The sequence below is a fragment of the Lissotriton helveticus genome, chromosome 4_1, assembly GCF_964261635.1.
Source record: "Lissotriton helveticus chromosome 4_1, aLisHel1.1, whole genome shotgun sequence".
Taxonomy (NCBI): Eukaryota; Metazoa; Chordata; class Amphibia; order Caudata; family Salamandridae; genus Lissotriton; species Lissotriton helveticus.
The window spans coordinates 1,377,594,711-1,377,615,720 of NC_136063.1; positions in this window are offsets into that span (position 1 = coordinate 1,377,594,711).

A 21,010-nucleotide genomic window follows, 5' to 3' on the forward strand; every position below is an offset into this window, starting at 1 on the left:
CCTTGGTAAGTGGCACCACTTGCTTCTTCTGCTCCTTCTTACTGGCAGTGGCAACTTTCTGTGTAGAGGAGCTACGGCCACCTTTCTTTGGGCCCATCTTCTTCAGATGTCAGAACAGCAGGCCGCAGTTGCACGAGTTGCAGAGTTGTCTGTGGCCACACGTGACGTCACGTGACGTTGTGCTGCTCACACCGCTGCATGACTTCTTCCTGGCCCTGGTGGTTCTCTTGTGCACCTAAAAGCAAAGGAAGCCAGAGGTACATCAGTTAAACACCCCAAAAAGTTAAAAAAAACACACAAAAATCAAACAAATCCAATGCCATCCATGACCTCAATGATGTTTAAATTCAAGAGGCCCCACACAAAGCCTTGGTCCATGCACCACTCACTACCCCTGGGCATAATGGGTGAAAGCAGGGCAGGCTGGGTGCAGGCCTATGGCTCAAAGCACACTGCCTGGTTTCAAAATGGCCCCTTGACCCCCACCACATGCCCAGGCCCTGCCTAGACCAGGCCTCAAAATGGCCACCACCAACATGGTCAGGCCCCAACAGCACCCAAAAAGTCAAAAAACACACAAAAATCACCACTATCCAATGCCATCCATGCCCTCAATTATGTTTAAATTCAAGACACCCCACATAAAGACTAGGTCCATGAACCACTCACTACCCCTGGGCATAATGGTTGAAAGCAAAGCAAACTGGGTGCAGGCCTGAGCACACTGCCTGGCTTCAAAATGGCCCCTTGACCCCCCACATGGCCAGGCCCTGCCTGGACCAGGCCTCAAAATGGCCCCTACCCACATGGTCATGCCCCAACAGCACCCAAAAAGTAAAAACCACACAAGAATCACCACAATCCAATGCCATCCATGCCCTCAATGATGTTTAAATTCATGACACCCCACAGAAAGACTAGGTCCATGCACCACTCACTACCCCTGGGCATAATGGTTGAAAGCAAGGCAAACTGGGTGCAGGCCTGAGCACACTGCCTGGCTTCAAAAAGGCCCCTTGACCCCCACCACATGGTCAGGCCCTGCCTGAACCAGGTCTGAAAAATGTCCCCCACCCACATGGCCAGGCCCCAACAACACCCCAAAACGTCGTGAAACACACAGAAATCACCACAATCCAATGCCATCCATGCCCTCAATGATGTTTAAATTCAAGACACCCCACAGAAAGACTAGGTCCATGCACCACTCACTACCCCTGGGCATAATGATTGAAAGCAAGGCAAACTGGGTGCAGGCCTGAGCACACTGCCTGGCTTCAAAATGGCCCTTTGACCCCCACCACATGGCCAGGCCCTGCCTGGACCAGGCCTCAAAATGGACCCACCCATATGGTCAGGCCCCAACAGCACCCAAAAAGTAAAAAAAACACAAAAATCACCACAATCCAATGCCATCCATGCCCTCAATGATGTTTAAATTCAAGACACCCCACAGAAAGACTAGGTCCATGCACCACTCACTACCCCTGGGCATAATGGTTGAAAGCAAGGCAAACTGGGTGCAGGCCTGAGCACACTGCCTGGCTTCAAAATGGCCCCTTGACCCCCACCACATGGCCAGGCCCTGCCTGGACCAGGCCTCAAAATGGCCCCCACACACATGTTCAGGCCCCAACAGCACCCAAAAAGTCGAAAAACACACAAAAATCACCACAATCCAAAGCCATCCATGCCCTCAATGATGTTTAAATTCAAGGCACCCCACAGAAAGACTTGGTCCATGCACCACTGAGTACCCCTGGGCATAATGGATGAAAGCAAGGCAAACTGGGTGCAGGCCTGAGCACACTGCCTGGCTTCAAAATGGCCCCTTGAGCCTTGACCCCCCACCACATGGCCAGGCCCTGCCTGTACCAGGCCTGAAAATGGCCCCCACCCACATGGCCAGGCCCCAACAACACCCCAAAAAGTCGAAAAACACATAAAAATCACCACAATCCAATGCCATCCATGCCCTCAATGATGTCTAAATTCAAGACACCCCACAGAAAGACTTGGTCCATGCACCACGACTACCCCTGGGCCTACTGGGCCTACTGGCTAGTGAGGCTTTACAGGCACCCCAAAATTAAAAAAAAATCAACATATAACAGTGAGCTAAAATTCCATGACATAAATGAGATTTATTATTAAAAAAAAATCACAGAAACAGTTGTATCATGCACCCATGACTAACCCTGGGCCTACTGGATCCTGTGGCTACCCACAATATATATTTTTTTAAAGTTGTGAAAAAAGTTTTAAAATTGTAGTTGCAGCAACTGCAATGCCCCAAACAAAGAACACCAACTTACTTGTAAAATCTCAAATCCAAAAGTGATCCAAACTCCAAACTCCAAAAATACCTCAAATACAAATATCCAGCAGAAGCCACAACAAGTAATCCTTCCAGCTCCAGATCCAAATCAAAAGTGACGAGGACATGGACAAAGCACTGGGAGGAACCTGCTGGACAGGAACAGGAAGTTTGAGACTTTGGGGCACTTCCTTCCTCCAACCCCCCCCCCCCAAAAAATGGACTCCTTGCAGCCAAATGTCAATCTGAGGAGTCATTCTGATCAAAATCATAATTTCAGAAGGTTTATGCTGCCTGCGGTGGATTTCTTGTGCAGAATTGCAATTTTTGCAAGTTCGGGAAAGCGAGCTGTTCAAATCTCCCGCCGGAAGTCAGCTGCGCGCCGGATCTACGTGTTCGGCATTGTTTACTCCCGCGACGCGTGATCGCGGGCCCTTATGACGTACTCGCGTTGTCAAACTCTCGCTGTGCAAGATGGCGGGCCGCGATGACGTAAATGCAGTCGAAAAACTCTTGCGCGATCATGCAGCAAGATCCAAAATGGCGCAGCACACTCAAACCGGGAGAAAAACAACTCGGCGTACAAAGAATCACGGTAAGTCAACGCCGCGCGCGCGATATTGTAGTTTTTCAAGCGCGACCAAGCAAAAAAAACACGAGCTTGCGGATTTACGGATTTTTGGGCAAATTCGTTGGGATTTGCGGACCGCGAAATTGCCGAAAATCTGCAAGTTTAGGAAACGGAACGGGTTTTGCGCCCAAGCTTAGTCTACAATATATTGAGGACCATAATCTCCAATACAAAAGAAGTCCATGTCGGCCCACCTTACCTGGGCTGGCGCCCACCTGCCTGAGTTATCTGTACTTGACTCTTTCATTTCTAGACCACAGCCAATCCTAGTCAGAAAAGCTACTCCTTTGCAGCACAATAGTTTATCTGACGCAATAAAATTTTGCACCCGACCACATCTCCTAAACAGCTATTTACTCTCACTTGCCATGAGGTGCCTCACCTGTAATAAAGTTACCTGTGCCTGGCTATTTTTTAAATACTCAAGTATTCTCCTTTGTCTAAGTTTAGATCTCATACCATTCACATTCCAAGTCAACATTTTAATATTTAGAATGTCAGTCGAAGTCATCATTCTTAAGAGATTCTGTTTCAGTTCCGATCCTGCACTGGAAAAGCATTCCTGCATAAGCGGTGTTGAGGACTATACTTTTAAAAAATGTTCCCTATGCTCGCCACCCGTGCACCCTGAGGAACCCTCCTTACATTATTAGGCATGATAATGCCTTGTAGGCGTAAAATCCGGGGGGAGAGGATCTACTAACACATAACTTTTTTATACATTTCAAAAATGCTGGAGAGCTTGAGAGCTACTTTTTACTTCAACTAACTTGCGTTGCTCATTCTACTTATTAGTGCCTCAACGTCATCCACTGAGCGGTAGTTATACATTTTATTGTTCCACATAATATGGAGCATAGAGGGGAATTTCAACTGCACTTTCGCTCCCAACCTTCTGAGCTCCTCCATCTTTCCGCCTAGTTCCCACTGCTTTTGTTCTGTAGCCTTACACACATCAGACCTTGCCAGAAAAGAGAAACCTTTCATCGCGTATGGGCCATTTTTTAAAGCGCTACTTAATATTTCCTCCTTGATGTTATAAGAGTGGAAATTTACTAAGCTCTGGGCTTGGTTCTCTGTGGGTTACGTCTGAACGGCTCTCTGTGTGCCGTCTGTATTTCACTCTCGAGATGTATCTCCTCCTTATCCTTCAAAATGGTTTTCGGTAGGAGGGAGATTATAAAAGCCTTATTTTCAGGAATATTCAAGAATCTTATATTGTTCCTACGGGAACGATTCTCAATCCTTTCTATATCGTCTCTTAGCATTTGAATTTACCTCCCCAAATTTGAGATCTCACTTGTGTTTTTCTCTACATCTTGTTTTACAGCACTCACTTCTTCCTTCAGAGTCTTTGTACGGGCAGTAACCTCATCCAGCTTCTGGGCTAATTCTGGTCAAGATGCCTGTATGCTTGTTTGGTTAGCCTCTGATACCTCAAAGCGCTCTTTAATATCTTTTTTCAGCTCCAATAGATACTAGCCAGTGAGAGCTCTGTCTCTACTGTTCTTCTTTCTGAGATAGGTGGGCTACTTGTATTGTTATGGTTACCCCCATTCGCTTCTGATACTGATGCTGACGGCTGTATCTGCGGAGATGCTTCCAGCTCCTCAGCTACCGTTAAGGCGGAGTATCTTTTACTGATGGGAACTGCTATTATATCCAGCTGCTGGAGACTGCCCTCTGCACCCAGTGTGCTCAAATTGTTCGGAGTGCTCGAAAGGTCCTTTAAACAGTAACTCCAGTGTCATTATCTCTCACCAAGTCACTAGCACTCACCATTACACCTTCACGATTACACTCTTTGGTGCTAGCACTTATGCTAACTGCGTTATCTTTCTGCATAATTGGCAAAACACGAAAGAATGATTTAAGTGAAGGGGTCACTTTAACTCGTGCAGCTGGAAGGGAGGATTTCTTTATGTTCTTTTCCTCCCTGGTCTCTTTTAAGACCCCCCCCCAGCCCCTTTACTCTGTGGGGCTGCCCTTTGTCGCCCCCTTTTTGCTTTCATTATGGTTTTTGCCCCTTGTGGTAGGTCAGGCAGGGCGTCTGGTGAAATGGGAAGAAGACTAGCCTTACCTCCGATATTCCAGGTCCTCAGCGTGTATCTGGAGAGGGCCTCACCTTCCCTTTGGGTCTTTGTCTCCATATGCAGGAGGCTTCCTCCCTCTCTCGTGTCTGCTGCTCCTCAGCTCTATGCAAGCCTTTCCTCTCAGCCCCCACCCCCTTCACCTGCTGCAGACAAGCCCTGCTTGTTCTGCCTCTGCCCCTTACTGCAGCTCACCAAATCCGCTGGATACTCCCCGCTGCCTCACTCCAGAGCGTCGACTGCTCATCATGCTGTATTCCCCAGTTCCTTCCTGGGACACAGCTGAGCTCCTTGGACAATCACCCAGCGCCCTGCTGCCTTGATAACCGCCTGTAAGTTTTCGCTATTTTCCAATGTGTTAACCTCGCTGCAGCTTCTCCGCTTTCCCTTGCTCCATGCGGTCCTGCTGTGAGCTTTCCGCTCAGACGCGTGCTCGCTCACTCTCTAACAAAAGATGAAAAAAAAAACTGACTGCCGCCCGCAGCCGCTAGCGTCTAGCTAGTGGCCGCCATGTTCCTCCCCCAATATTGTTCCACTATGGGCAATTGCTAAGTGTGTTTGACTCAAATGTAAAATATTCTTCTAGTCTACCAAGATCCACAACCTTAAATTGCATAATTTTCACATATTTATACTGGATTTCTTTTGCAAGAAAATACAGAATATACAAACACGTTTCATGTAAAGTGATTGTTTAATCTTGCCATGTTTTGAATAATGTATCTTGCATAATTGCTTTCAAATATTTAATTTCCCACTACATTTCCAAATTGTTCTCCAGGAAACAACCACCAATCTTCTTTGCAAATGAGTATGTTTGTGCCAGTAGTCTTGTCCTAATGTGCTTCATACTGCACAATTTCACAGAAACCATTCCAAACATTCATGGGGAGAGCTGGCTTCCTTTTCATAAAATTAAATTAAATGAAAATGGTTTTTATGTAGCTAATGGCTACTCGGAAGCATCCCAGTGCTGAACAATGGCTAGAATAAAACAAAAACAATGTTGTCCCCCAGGATAATTTTCTCTCACAACTTTGAGACTACAAACAAGGGAAAAAAAAAACCTATTGTTTGTATGGGTTATTTTATTCAAACCCTTTTAGAAATTTTTTATTAAATCATTTTGAAAGGCATTTTTACGGTTGAGAAAAACACTACTTACAAACATTTACACAATTTACAGCTATCATACAAACAATTCTAAACACAAAACAATAACTATGTACAAATGAATCCACAGTTATAAACAAGCTTCTTTTACAATAAGAAAAACAACAATTCTGTTCGCACAAATAATCAATCTTTGTGAAAAATACAACTTATTAGAAAGCCCAACCAGGGTCAAAACAACAGGAAGAGGCAACAGAAAAATCACTTTGTACTCAACAATCAGTTACAGTTGACAAATGACTGTTAACTTTGCTCAATCAAAAGTGCCTATTCGCCGTTATGCCGACGCGTTTCAAATCTGGATGAAATCACAGATTCTCTTCAGGGCTCTGTCAGTGTGGTATTCTTTTCATATGGATAACGCGATCCCGCGGTCCAATCATTCAAATAGAGAGGGGCCTTTTATTATGCAGAGGTTCTTAAATTGTTTAAAACGGGGGCACCACTATTTTCTCCAAACATGGTTCTTCCGCTGTGTACTCATTAACGCTGCCGCCTGGGTTTCTTTCTGAGGGGCAGTGAGTGATTTTGCTGTTATGCCGGACTCTCGCTGATGGGCGGGGATGCCTCCGCGGTATAACACTGCGTGCTTCAATCTCGCTTCGATCTCTCTTTCCAACCACGTACCAGGAAATGCGAACTCATTGGTCCAATGAGTTCGCATTTCCCGCCCATCAGCGAGAGTCCGGCATAACAGCAAAATCACTCACTGCCCCTCAGAAAGAAACCCAGGCGGCAGCGTTAATGAGTACACAGCGGAAGAACCATTTTTGGAGAAAATAACTAGTGGTGCCCCCGTTTTAAACAATTTAAGAACCTCTGCATAATAAAAGGCCCCTCTCTATTTGAATGATTGGACCGCGGGATCGCGTTATCCATATGAAAAGAATACCACACTGACAGAGCCCTGAAGAGAATCTGTGATTTCATCCAGATTTGAAACGCGTCGGCATAACGGCGAATAGGCACTTTTGATTGAGCAAAGTTAACAGTCATTTGTCAACTGTAACTGATTGTTGAGTACAAAGTGATTTTTCTGTTGCCTCTTCCTGTTGTTTTGACCCTGGTTGGGCTTTCTAATAAGTTGTATTTTTCACAAAGATTGATTATTTGTGCGAACAGAATTGTTGTTTTTCTTATTGTAAAAGAAGCTTGTTTATAACTGTGGATTCATTTGTACATAGTTATTGTTTTGTGTTTAGAATTGTTTGTATGATAGCTGTAAATAGTGTAAATGTGTAAATGTTTGTAAGTAGTGTTTTTCTCAACCGTAAAAATGCCTTTCAAAATGATTGAATAAAAAAATTCTAAAAGGGTTTGAATAAAATAACCCATACAAACAATAGGTTTTTTTTTTCCCTTGTTTGTAGTCTCAAAGTTGTGAGAGAAAATTATCCTGGGGGACAACATTGTTTTTGTTTTATTATATTACGGTCCAGTTGACCCCCTGTCCCAGGACCAAACTCCGTTTTTTTGCAGAACAATGGCTAGAAGCACGGCACCCTTGGGGAAGAGCCACGTTTTTAACTGTTTTCGAAAAGTGTGATGGTTGGGCTCCCTATGAAGGTCCAGCGGGACAGCGCTTCAAAGTCTGGCGGCGTTGTAAGAAAACAACTGCCCACCACTTCTGGCCTTCTTAATCCCGGGAACAACTGCTAGGTGTAGCTCATCGGAGCAAAGTTTTCTGTTCGACCTGTAAGGGGGGAATCACAGCTATTGTAATGGAAGGCCCACTCCCTTCCAGGGACTTATGGGCAACGCAAAGAGCCTTAAAGTTAATTCTCTCCTGCACCGGGAGCTCGTGAAGGTAGCGTAGCACAGGCCTAGAAGAGCAACGATTTGGGGTCCCGGTCAGTAGACTTGCTACACAAATTTGTATAACCTGCAGCTTAGTGACCACTGACTTCAGCGCCTCTAAATGGAGGGCAGTACCCTAGTCTATCCTTGAGAGGATTAAAGCCTGGATCAGTAGTTTTTTTTATTGGAATGGTAACAGGGGGAGCACTTTATGTATTGTTCTAAGTAAGCCGTAACATGAGGCGGTTGTCCTCCTGGCATGTACTTTGAAAGTGAGATCTTGATCTAGCCAGATTCCCAGACTTTTTATCTCAGTTTTTGGGGCTGGCACGGGGTTCATACTTGACGGCCACATAGTACTTGCTTTAAAACTTAGGGGGCTGCCAAGAATCATAAGTTCAGTTTATTCACCATTGAGCTTTAGGTGAGACAAGCTCATCCATTTGGCAACTTCTTTAAGGCAGATATGGAGATTACTGCAGGACTGATCGGGCTGATTCAATGCTATGACCAACTGTGTGTCGTTGGCATATGTTGCAATATGGATACCGAAGGGGGATACAATATCCACCTACGGGCCATATAGACATTTAAAAGAGTCGGACTTTGGAAAGAACCCTGAGGCACTCCACACGGTAAAGGAATTGGATGTGAGGTGATATCACCTTCAAAACCTGGAAGACTCGCTCTTCAAGGAAGGATTGCAGCCATAGTAGGGCTGTTCCGTTTACTCCCGCCCTCCTGAGGCGGTGAACAAAGGAGGATTATAGCTGCTGACCCGCCTGAATCAAGAATCTTCCTAGATTCTTTGACCACAGCTAGTATGGCGGCTTCGGTACCTTAATGGGGGTGAAAACCCATTTGAGATGGGTGGAGCCAGTCATTGGATTCTAGGAACGCGGAAAGCGTATGATTGACGTGTTTCTCCGCCATCTTGCTGATTCCCCCACCCCACCATCCTGGCAACGGGGGTATGATCCCACCCTTCTAGAGGGAGAGACATGTCCCCACAGGTACACCAGGTACCAGTTTAAAAGAGCCCTGGCATCACAAAATGGATGCCACAGCCACAGACATGAGTCTGACCTCCTGCTGCTGGACGAAACTCCAGCAGGGGTGGCCTGGACAATAAGTTTCCTGTCACAGGGAGGTGTCACCATCTCCCAGACAGGCTTTAGTGTATTGGGGCTGAGTGGGTGCACGCCAAGAGTGCTTTGAAGTCTACTCTGGGGACACATTTAGTGTCCCTGTGCATAGTCCAGTTCAAACCGGTTGCAGGGGCTACCAGCCCCTGCTCTGGCACGAAACTGGACAAAGAAAATGGGTGCTGCCACCCGTCTTTCCAGATCCCCAATTGGTGGGTCCCCAGAGTATGTCCAACCCCTTTCTTGGGTATAAGAAAGTATCCCCTGACTACAGGACTTTAGATTACACCTTGATTAAACTCTGCTACAGAAATCCCAGAACTTCGACAATCTACACGACTAGATGACTGAAGAATCTCCCTTGGAGTAAAGGAGTTACTCCTCTGCTTGGCAGGCACCAAAGATGCATCTGACCAGTTTGCATCTCCGAAGATCCCGCTGGACTCCAAAGTATTTTCAACCCAGGAGGTGGATTTCTAGACTTCCCCGAGGCCGACCTGAGTCCCCAGCAAAGTTGAGACCTTTAACCCTCCTAGGTACTGTGGAAGCGTAACCCCTGGACACTGTGCACATTTGTAAGTGCATTAGCTTCTCGACGTTCCTTGAGGCTGTGCATTGGGTTACTTGTAGCCCAGATCTTGAGCAACTTTTCCACTGAAGATTGATGGCCTACACTCCACGAGTGTTCCGTGAGCCGGCCCTTTGTGTTTTAGCTCGAGGTACCTTTGCAATCCCTAGTCCGTTGACTGATGGGTCCCTGCGAAGGCAACTTTGACTTTCCTTGGGTTTTCTGGTTGCTCCAGGTGTGCCCTGACTCTCCACTACTTGGTGAGTCCCCCAGACCTTGCTGGTCTGCACCAAAACATATTTTCTCTTCATGCATGGGTTGCTGTTGCCAAGGGTTGTCAGCTCCAATCTGGGCATCGACACCACAGCACTCAACATCCTTTGTGGGACAGCTCCAACCCAGATCCTGGTCATTGTCAACACCTCCTGGTCCTTGAGGTTGCAGAGTCAAGCTTCACCTCTTAACACCTGAAACACCTGACATCGGGGGTATTCGTCTATCATGCTCCTGGTCACTGGCAAGTGACCCAGACTCTGTCCCCTCTGCTTTCAGGTTCCTCACATCTTCGATCCAGGCTTTGGTCACGCCGGATACTTTTCTTCTCGACGGCAGCAGCACTTTGCAGCAGATGGCCATTGAAATCAACGATGATTCCCGACACCAAAAGACACCTATGCACCCGGGTTCCCTAGGTGAGGTAACTCGAGCACTCCGGTGCTCCCGTGGGTGTTGGCCCTAGAACCCCTTAAGTCTAAAGGGGTTTGCTCAACGTCCTCTCCTAAGTGTCCTTAATCTTTACATTTCCAACCACGACTTTCCCCATAGAAGCTAACGGCGATTCGTGGCTGTGTTCTCACACTGCACGTGTCCCCCGTGGGTCCCCTGTGTCACTTCCTTTGGTGGTTCCTTGTGGTCCCAGAGATTCTACAGGTTCTAGGCCTTGTGTCTTGTCAAGTCGTGGCTCTTAAACCACTTTCTTAATATATTGTTTGGTTCGCCCCTAGGAACTAACATATATTGTGCCAATTTACTGTGATATATTAAGTGGAACATATGTGCTTTGACCACCAGCCTCATAAAGAGACTAGTAGATTGTGTTTAGTAATGAATATATGTATTCTATATATAGATATATACCTGGTTTGGTTCTCCTTTCATTTAGCCATTAAGAGATTATAAAATGGTAAAACAAGCTGTTTCACATTCCTTCAAGACTTAGCCTGAAGGCTGATCTCCATAGCTACCACTAGGATAGCTTTCAAATAAGGTTGTCTTTAACCTATCACCTCTAAGGGGTTGTTTGGACTGGTGCCCACTATAACTAGTGAACAGCATATTCCAGGCCAACTTTTCACACATAGGCTCTGCAGTGGCAGGCCTTATACATGTTTAAAGTACTACTCGTGTGGGTTGCACAATCAGTGATACAGGCCTAATAGTAGCTTTTAATTTACAGGCCCTGGGCACATGTGGTGCACTCTGCTAGGGATTTATTCATAAATTAAATATGACAATTGTGGGTAGTCAATCAAAACATATTTTAGGGGAGACGCCCATGCACTTTGGCACTGGTTGGCAGTGGTAAAGTATTCAGAGTCCTAAGGCCATCAAAAAGAAATCAGCAAGAATATGAGGCAAGCAGGCAAAATGTTTGGGGAAGACCACCCAAAGGCTGTCAGGTCTAACGTGTTTTATGTGGTCATTGAGGGGTGGGCACAGACGAGGTCCATTAGGCAATCACACACTGCACATTGTTGAGGGGCATGCACAGTTGGGGTTGGTGACACAGGAAGGCCTGGGGACCCCATCCTACAGGGTCAAAATTCAAATTAAGGAAGGAGATGCAAGAGGCCCACATCCTCAAGCCTAGAAATGCCCACCCTACTCCATCCCCTGGTATACGATCAATGGTTGTGTCCCAGGTCGCCCATCCTTGGAACAATGCACTGGTAGGAAAGACTTGGATGCTCTCACCCGGCAGATGGGAGCACACAATGTTTTCCCTGCCCGCACTCTTTTTTTTGTGTTGTAATTTTTCATTAGCAGTTTGAAACATGTCATCACAAGTACCGTAATGAGAATAACATCTTACAATTCACATTGAATAAATAAGTATATTAAATATATTGAAGGAGGAAGGGAAGTACATATGTATTAAATGTTATTTGTTAAAATATGAAATATATATAGAAATAATGGAATGAATAGGTGAGTAAGTAAAGAATGAAGTATTTAAATAATGAAAGCAAATAGAAGAGAGAGAAAGTGAAAGAATAAGCACAAAGGGTTAAAAAAGAAATCAAATTGTAACTTAACATATGTATAAAATAACCAATATAAATATATATATATATATATTGTGATCAAGGACATCCGCCCGAAACGCGTCAGTCCTCTGCGCTGCTGAATTTGTCTGAATAAATCTTTTTTGCCTCAACTTTGGGATTCGTTTGGTCTCTAGTCTCTGGTCGGCAGTTATCTGGAAGTTCAGGACTGACTGTTCGAGTATATATATATATATGTGAATAATTTTGAGCGGCTTGCCCAGCCGCGAAAGATGCTCCGCTGTAAGCTCAGTCCTGGAAGGAGGCGGAATGGCTTTCTCCGATGCAGGAGAAGGTGCCAGTTAATGGAGGTATCATATTGGCAGCAGTACTCAGCAGTATGTGCGACACCCCACTTGGGTTAATATTGGATTTATTTTACGGACTTCGTGCAAAACTCACTGGAGGCAAACTAAGCACTACGGAGACCATGAGGCCGTGCAAGCGGCCACGCCCACAAGGGAAGTGACTCTTTAAATATCAGGTGCTGTAATGTTGCAGTTGTTTTCCGTATATCCACAAAGCCTATGACAAAGGGCAGGGGCCCGAAACGCGTCGGCTTGAACTCTTGTTTGCGGCATCCTGCTTGATTCTGCTACAACCTTCATTAAAATTGTGGTGGCAAGATTACCTTCTGCGGGCTCTTTCTTTTGAGGCAACTCTCTGTGTGAATAATTTTGAGCGGCTTGCCCAGCCGCGAAAGATGCTCCGCTGTAAGCTCAGTCCTGGAAGGAGGCGGAATGGCTTTCTTCGATGCAGGAGAAGGTGCCAGTTAATGGAGGTATCATATTGGCAGCAGTACTCAGCAGTATGTGCGACACCCCACTTGGGTTAATATTGGATTTATTTTACGGACTTCGGGCAAAACTCACTGGAGGCAAACTAAGCACTACGGAGACCATGAGGCCGTGCAAGCGGCCACGCCCACAAGGGAAGTGACTCTTTAAATATCAGGTGCTGTAATGTTGCAGTTGTTTTCCGCATATCCACAAAGCCTATGACAAAGGGCAGGGGCCCGAAACGCGTCGGCTTGAACTCTTGTTTGCAGCATCCTGCTTGATTCTGCTACAACCTTCATTAAAATTGTGGTGGCAAGATTACCTTCTGCGGGCTCTTTCTTTTGAGGCAACTCTCTGTGTGAATAATACACATATATATATATATATATATATATATATATATATATTCACTGAAAAAACCATAGGTTATAGACCATATATAGTTAGGAATTAGCATTTACAAAACCTTGAAAATTCACTGAAAAAACCATAGGTTATAGACCATATATAGTTAGGAATTAGCATTTACTAAACCTTATTTTACTCACACAAAACCATTGAAATTCCATATATAGTTAGTTGCACTAACTATATATCGCGCACCCGCAATCCACTGCTGATGATGTCACATATTACATCATTCATGACATGGTCAGTGACATCACTGATGACATCACTGATGACATCTCAAATGACATCACTGATGACATCACTGATGACATCTCAAATGACATCACTGATGACATCATGACACACCAATACCAGTTACTACATACGCACTCACTGATTCCTACGTCTACACACACATTCACTCATTCACCCATACAATAACTCATACATACAGTCACTTATTATTACAACACTATCATATGCACTCATACACCTATGCAGACAGTCACACACTGCCACTCATCCATGGAGTTACTCACACACCAAGTCAGTCCTGTAAAGAATCAATCACACTTCCATTTCTTCATCTATACAGTTAAACACAGAACACCATACTTCAGTGACATCACTGATGACATCACTAATGACATCTGAAATGACATCACTGATGACATCTCAAATGACATCACTGATGACATCATGACACACCAATACCAGTTACTACATACGCACTCACTGATTCGTACGTCTACACACACATTCACTCATTCACCCATACAATTACTCATACATACAGTCAGTTATTATTAGAACACTATCATATGCACTCATACACCTAGTCAGTCCTGTGAAGAATCAATCACACTTCGATTTCCTCATCTATAGTTAAACACAGAACACCATACTTTTCACACATATACTAACACATACTTACTCTCTTATACAATCACTGATACAAGTACACATTGATATGCACAGAGTCACACACCTCCCAGCCAGCCACACACACACTCAGTCTTCCATACATCCAGTCATTCTTCAATATGTAAAACGTATTTAAACTTTACAAAAACACACAGACACTAGATGATGTCATCAGTGATGTCATTTGAGATGTCATCAGTGATGTCATCAGTGATGTCACTGACCATGTCATGAATGATGTAATATGTGACATCATCAGCAGTGGATTGCGGGTGCGCGATATATAGTTAGTGCAACTAACTATATATGGAATTGCAATGGTTTTGTGTGAGTAAAATAAGGTTTAGTAAATGCTAATTCCTAACTATATATGGTCTATAACCTATGGTTTTTTCAGTGAATTTTCAAGGTTTTGTAAATGCTAATTCCTAACTATATATGGTCTATAACCTATGGTTTTTTCAGTGAATTTCATTGGTTTTTTAACAGCTAATATCTGTAGCTGTAAAATTTATTCTTCTTTAAATCCAAAAATATATTTTATATGTTTATGAATAATTATTTTTTTAAATATTTTTTTTTCTTCGTTCCCGCTTCGCGAATCGGGAACCTTACAGTAAAAAAATGTTCAGAAAAATAAAAAAAAAAGTTCTTTTCAGAACTACCTCCCCGTTATTAAAAAATTGGTACAATATTTGGAACTGTGCCAACCTCTATTTCTCTTAGTTCGCTTCCTAGTTCGCTCGCTGGTACGCGAACTGGAAGCGAACCAAAAACAGTAAGTATAAGGGAAGGAAACACACACTTATGTTAAAAGAAAGACAGCTATAGGGGAGTAAACTAGAGATACTATTACCCATAATCCACTACTGATGATGTCACATATTACATCATTCATGACATGCTCAGTGACATCATCAGCAGAGGATTGCGGGTTTTTTGGCAACATGCCTTATCGACGGTTTAATAACGCTGCCTTTTGCTTTATATAAGTTTTCAAATTGTATGAAATATATACCAATAGGTCTTTATGAACCTTTAGGTAGTGCTTTTGTTCATGAGGTCTGGTCGCTTCCATACACATACAGATGTTTCAAAGATGATCAAGAAGTTTATCTGAATGGAGAGGAATGCACTGAGACGCCAGATCATTCACTAATGTGTAGGCACATACAGTTACACGATTCATGCAACAAACAGCGACCAAATATGGCTTGCGTGATGCAAGGCACGCCAGTTCCTGCTATCATCCCCACGTTCAAGTTGTTGGAAAATGGTAGTTATTTGATGCTCAATAATGAAGATTGTTCTGAGTTAATTAAAAGTATTCCTTTTATCGTAACAGTAAGTGAACGGGTTATTTGCTGCAGAAATGTTCTATTTCCTCCCACACATGAACATAGGGAGTTTTCAATCTGGCCACAAATACCAACCTTGGGACACGTTTCAACAGCATGACAAGAATAAGAGCTCTTTTGTCTCAGAGAGAGGTGGCCTTGAGTTCGGCCCGTGAAACTTTCGTACTTCACATAGCGAACACCCGTACACAGGTTTGCCTTTCAATTTCAGCAACATGTTTCCGACTATCTTTAACGCATCCTCCACAAAATCCCTGGCACACTTTTTTAAAGTTGTTACCAGTGGTCTCGTGACTTCATTTGAGAAAATCTTTGGAGTCATCCCTGCTCCCTTTCATTCCATTTTCTCCACTCTGGTTCGTGGATTGCATTTTTACTTGCATTACCAGCGGACGCTCTTGTACTTTTTTACATTTTTAAATATGGATGTCCCTCCTATGCAACCTCCGACCCTGCAGCTGCTGACACTGTTCCGCAATCGCATGCTAGAATATTATGGCACAATGCCGTTGGCGATATTAAGCACGGCATATGGATTATCTTTTCGGTTCTCCTACTTCACCTGTGTCCAGCCTGTATTTCACTGCCTGACCTGTGATTTCGATTGGGCCATTGATTTGTGTCTCTGCGGACCGGTTTCTCCTGACGTCGACTTTAATCAGCTGATGACTCCTATCATTACTCACGAGTTGATTTGTCCTGGCGAAAGGATTATGGCTGTGGCATTGATGCATGGACTACTTGGTCCCTGGAATTTACTGGCGGCAGCACAGTCTTTCTTGGAACACAGCTTTCTTGAAAACCCACCGAGCTGTCCTCTGATGGTGATAGAGGATCCGGTGCTGGGAGAGCACGTATGTTCTTTTCCGCTTTTAAATTGGATGGCTGAACTGTTTTCGGATGAAGACGGTGACTTCCTGTTGGAGGCTGTTGCAGCTTATTTTGCATACACAGTTATGTCATAGACCTTTTTCATGTTTCATATGCTGAGTACTAGCATTTCATTGACAATTCATTGACTTAATTGTCAAGTTTTTATTATTTACCTTGCCTATTGGCTTAAGACTCGATAAAGTACTTGGCTGTTTTATTTTTCTTTAGCATTGAATTTTCCTAGTTTTTAATGCTTTACCTTGCGGACCGTCCACATATAAACTTGCAATCTGCTCTCATGAGATGGCACTTCTATTATCTTATTCAGTTCGTTTCCGGATCATGAGGAGGTGTCATCTAGGTCCTGGATATCTTTACACCGTGTTAAGTTAGCATGGGCTCATTACCGGTTTAAACGCCATTTTTCCTTTTTTGCAACTTCTGCACACGACATTTAGTTGTTGCTTTAGCTTTCCACCTAGTAGTTCATCGTGGTTTACATGAGAATAATATGTTATTGGTCTACTATCTGCTTTACTTGTTAAACTATATCTGTACAGCGAGTGCTAAAGTTTCAAGAACAACACGGTACAGAATTGTTATGAGGTCTGATCTCCACGACTTCATACTCATAACATAAGTGCAACTTCTGCCAATTCTGGGCATGAGGCGGGTTTTATATTGCTTTGCCGAACACACATACACAACAGTTGATGCGGTTCACATGAAGAGAGAGCTGGTGTATGCTGATGTGATTCCTTCAAATCTAAGACACTAAAGTATGGGCACGCCCTAAACCAACACAAAGAGACCTTCTTAGCAAATAATATAATATGTGTATTAGGGAGGGTGAGATATAAGCAGCCGCGGGCCGTGGAGGGAGTTACGGTGAGGCAGGGAGGCGGGGAGGGGGAGAAGCAGGGTGGAGCCCTCTCTACCTTGCCCCTCCCCCTCCCCGCCTCCCTGCCCCACCGTAACTCCCTCCACGGCCCGCGGCTGCTTATAAGTGTTGCTAACTCTTATTCATTTACAGCATGTTAACATACTGTCACCATTCGCTTTTTATGTACTAGTAACTATGCTGGTAATTTTGCTACTGATAATATGTGTACTTGTATTCTCCACCCTGCTTCTCCCCCTCCCCGCCTCCATGCCTCACCGTAACTCCCTCCACGGCCCGCGGCTGCTTATAAGTGTTGCTAACTCTTATTCATTTACAGCATGTTAACATACTATCACCATTCACTTTTTATGTACTAGTAACTATGCTGGTAATTTTGCTACTGATAATATGTGTACTTTTATTATCTAAGGTACTACGCCTGAGAAGACGGCATTAGTAAATAAACATTTCAAATACACATGTGTTCTTCTTAACTCCATGTTCTGGTTTCTAAGAAATATATAACGACCGACTGTTCATGAGTTCCACGTATCCTGAGGTACTATAAGTTCATATTCTGGATTGTCTAAACATTGAGAGTTTGTTATATCCAATGTGACACTGTACCTAGCTTGCTAAATAGTTTTTGATTACTAACGTGAGTTTTGGGACACCCTAATTCGCCGAGGTTCCAATCCTCTGTCCACAGTTCTGTGTGAGAACAGAAACCCTGCGACAGGGGCACCCCCGACCCTTGCTGGAGCTTCATCACACTTGCGATACAACTCCAGCAATGCGCCACCTTTACGGCACAGATACATCACGCATCTGTGCTGTTTTTGCCCCGTGATGCGCCGCATTGTAAATGCAGCACACCATAGGTGACGGAACAGCGGCACAGAATGACTAACACATCCCTGGTGATGCGCCAGTCATCATAAATCTATCCCTATGCTTCTTATCTTGTTAGAGATGAACCGCCATATGTATCATCAAAGTTATTTGCATTTCCTAAATAGCGAACTTTAAGGAATAAATAGCGATTCTTTACCATTCCTAGTTTGCGATGAGCTATTTGCTAATTAGCCGAATGTAGCCCAATGAAGCCCAATGTAGCCCAATGTAGCCCAAAGATGGCCGCCAGACACACAAAAAAACAAATGTAGCCCAAATATCAGCCAGATGTAGCCCAACTATAGCCCAGTGACAGAATGACCAATCAGCTTCGCAAACCTCCGTTACGCGAAGCGGAGCGCTGTTACAGATATATATCTTTTTTTGAACGTTAATTTCTCAAAATCCACTGGAGCACATATATTGAGACCTAGCAAAGGCACATCGGGCTACCAGTCCCTAATATTTTGCCAAGTTTCGTGCAAATCCATTCAGCCGTTCAATTATTATTTTTATTATTTTTTTTTGCCCCGCGGGGCCCTTTTAAAACCTCCACATCAAACCTAGGGGGTCAGCGAGGATCTACTATGCCCCCTTATAGTTATTTCCCCCTTTGTTTTGACCTCCTCTTGTCTCTCGATCCTACCGAGAGACAAGATGGCGGCCGCTACGGACTGTTTGGAATGTTGACAGACGCCGGAGAACCAATCAGCTTCGCTTCACAAAGCTCCGTTGCGCGAAAAGTCCGCGAACCAGAGCGCTAACCGGTCCGCTGTTACAGATATATATCTTTTTTTAAACGTTAATTTCTCAAAATCCACTGGAGCACATATATTGAGACCTACAAAAGGCACATCGGGCTACCAGTCCCTACAATTTTGCCAAGTTTCGTGCAAATCCATTCAGCCGTTCGGGCTAAAAGTGAGGCCAACCGCCCTATGGAAAACTCAATGTTAAAAACACGTTTTGGGACCCCCCTTTTTTCTCGGCCCCCCCTTGACGAACCCCCCCCAAATTTTCAAGGGCTGCTCAGAAACAAAATGTGCCATTTTCCTGAAAATTTCAGCCAATTCCGTCCACAAACGCCAAAGTTATTAGACATAGAATTTTCAAAAAACCCATAGAGAAAAAATCCTAACTATATATACCTACTGGCGACCGCCAGTAGGTAATATATATATATATATATATATATATATATATATATATATATATTTATATATATATATATCGTTGCAAAATCTGTTGTTTTTTTCGGCGCTTTCCATACCACACAGAAAGAAGGACCTCCAGAAGCAGGAGAATTACTGGTGAAGATTTTTAATAGCTCGCATGGAATAGTATTTTCGGCATATATATATATATACACATATATAATAATATATATATATATATATAGATATATATATATATATATATATATATATGCAGACGGAAGTGTAACAAATCTTATTACTATTAATAAATGATGTCATACAAAAGGTAAAGTATTATAATGTGAATCGCAAAGGTGTAGTGGATATATGAGAGGCAAATTCCTTGTATGAAAACTAATAAAGTATATTAATATAAGATAGAAGAATAAAAGTGAAAATTGAGATGTTATAAAATATAATAAGAGTAATAATATAAAGGTAGAGAAATAGAAACATACAAAACATAGGATAACAAGAAAACAAGATAACAAGATGACCAGAGGGGGGAAGGAGGGAGGGATAAAGAAGAGAGAACAGTACCGGACTAGGAAATATGAGTGTTGGCACTGGTTGTATTATCATCAACATCAATACCACTAGTCATGTTCAGGAAAGGTGACCAAACCTGAAGAAATATGTCAGTTTGATTCTTAAGGTTATAAATTACTATTTTGTGTGATGCTGTGTGTATCATCGTTGTCAAAGATTCTTCTTGTGTATGAGGGGATGTGAATTTTCAATGATGTAAAATACACATTTAAGCTGTAGCCAATGCTGTATGAAAGAGATGACGTTGGGGTTTGGAGAGTTTTGGGGAAAGTCATGAATCATGGAGAACGATAGTACCAGAAGTAAGTGGTAGGTATAATGGTACTTGTAGCGCATAACGTTTTACCCACATATAACTAAAAAGATTGTACCATTGGACAATCACATTTAATGTGTGTTAAATCACAATTGGTATTAGGACACCTCCAGTAATTAGCATGTGGTAGCAAGCCAGCCTTCTGTAATTTTGTGGGAGGCCAATGCCAGTCATGAAGAATTTTAAAAAGACAAAATGTAAGCCTAGCTTCATGAGTTCCTTTATCTAAATTTTCCATTACTCCCTCCCATTCTACAACAGTATAAGATAGTGAAAGTCGAGTCTGCCATTTGAGTAGTAATGCCTGTGATAAGCGTTGAGAATGAAGGTGTGTTTAGAAAACTTTGTATAAACCAGAAATTACTCCTCTGTGTTTGCCCCAAGTATTTAAATAAGATACTATTTGTGAATTTTGGAGTATCAAAGAGGATAAATCTAATTGTTTTTCCCAACATTGTTGAAACTAGATATATTTTAGAGACTGATGAGATGGAAGACCGAATTCCTCTCTTAATTGTGTGAATGATTCAAAATCGCCATTATGAAAAATGTGGTCTATTGTTTGAATACCTGCTGTTTTCCATAATGGCATAATAATACTTTCTGATGCTGATGCTGGTATTGTTCCATATACGTGACTTTTCATTAATATTTGGATTTAATGCTAATACGCGGTGTGCCCATTGTCAGGATATGAGCATAGCTGATAGAATTGGATTTTTTGGTTTCTGACGACTACTTTTAGTACTATATTGTGAGGAAATACCTGGATCCGAGGATAAAAGGTGTTGTTCTAAGTAGAC